Source organism: Ranitomeya variabilis, chromosome 1, assembly GCF_051348905.1.
Source record: "Ranitomeya variabilis isolate aRanVar5 chromosome 1, aRanVar5.hap1, whole genome shotgun sequence".
NCBI lineage: Eukaryota > Metazoa > Chordata > Amphibia > Anura > Dendrobatidae > Ranitomeya > Ranitomeya variabilis.
Window position 1 is genome coordinate 1,090,077,127 of NC_135232.1, and position 1,510 is coordinate 1,090,078,636.

General features: G+C 50.5%; 1 pseudogene; it reads left to right on the top strand.

Annotated features, from left to right (window-relative positions):
• Positions 1-1,099: 1,099 nt before the first annotated feature.
• Positions 1,100-1,510, top strand: LOC143797512 (18S ribosomal RNA; annotated as a pseudogene).

Here is a 1,510-nt window from a genome sequence, read left to right on the forward strand (position 1 = left end):
CCTTGCCATGCTAAACACACGTTCTGACAGTACACTTGCAGCAGAGCAGCCAGCACCTCCAAGGCGTAAAGGGAAAGCTCAGGCCTTGTGTCTAATTTGGAGACCCAGAAGATAAATGAGGCAGACCCATGAGTATGTGGAGATGTACTTTTCCATCATGTTGTTAAAATGCTGCCTCTTGTTAACAAGGACCATATTAGATGTTGGTGCCGGAAGTTTTGGTGTGCTAAGGAAGGCTTTCCGCATTTCAGCCATGCTAACTCTCCCTTCCGAGGTGGTGCCAGTACCCCAGCTGCGTTTGTGACTTCCTCCTCCAACTCTGCCTTGTGCTTTCACTAAGCCCTCACTGTCAGGTGGAAACCCATCCGTAGTGCATCTACCAGCTTGTACTTGTATTCCCGAATTAACAATCCTGCTCCAGTGATGGAAGTAAGGATAGTACTTTGTCCTTGTAGCAGGGATCCAGCAGGGTGGCCACCCAGTAATCAGCATTGGTAAAATTCAGGCTACTTGGCGGTCGTTGCTCAGGCACAGCAGCATGTTTTGGCTCATGTGTGCCAGGCTGCCCAGAAGCAAGAACAAGCTGTCCTAGATGTATCGTCTGGGTCCTCTGTTTTCCTCTTGCCACGCTTATGATGCTCGTGAGCTGCTTTGAGTTCCACCCTGCTGTGAATATGTTTCCTCCTCATCCTTGAAAACTGTTCCCTGGCTGTTGGTACAGGAACCCACCCATGTGTGGACGACTAGCCTGATAATGATGTGAATGGTCCCTATTCCTCCTCTTCCTTCTGTGCCACCACCTCATCCATCATCACTTGAAGGTTTTTTTTCAAAGAAGCATAGAATTAGGATAGTAACAGTGATAATGGGTGTTATCAGCGCTTGCCATGTCCGTGGAGTCCTCAAAGCTGCGCAGCACGGCACACACGTCAATACTGGTAGGACATGCTCCAAAATGCTTTCCACATCAGGCCCAGCTGCTACTACATGCCCCCTTTCCCAGTCCTGAGCCTGTCCGCTGGTGGGTTGAGGACCCCCCATGGAGGAGGCAGATCTAAGTCTGACAGAGGCACTGCATAGACCCCCACACCCTCACCCCTCTCTCGAGCCACCCTGTGCATCGCCTTGGGTGCAGTAGATGATGAGGCAGGGCTGCTGAGGTGTCTTCTGGAGGCCAGTCACTTCACCTCACCATGCAAGGGGTGTTTTCCATACGCCCGCTGCTTCGGGACCTGCCTGTACACCGGCTCACTTCCATGGTGATCATGAGTAACGGAGAATCAGGTTTTTATTCCAGAGAGGGAGCCTGAGAAACGGCTACCACATCCAAGGAAGGCAGCAGTCGCGCAAATTAACCACTCCTGAGCAGATGATGTAGCAAGAGGAAATAACCATCCATGACTCTTTGTAGGCTCTGTAATTGGAATGAGTACTTTAAATCCTTTAACGACAATACAGTATATTGGAGGGCAAATATGGTGCCAGCAGCCGCGATTATTCCAGCTCCAGT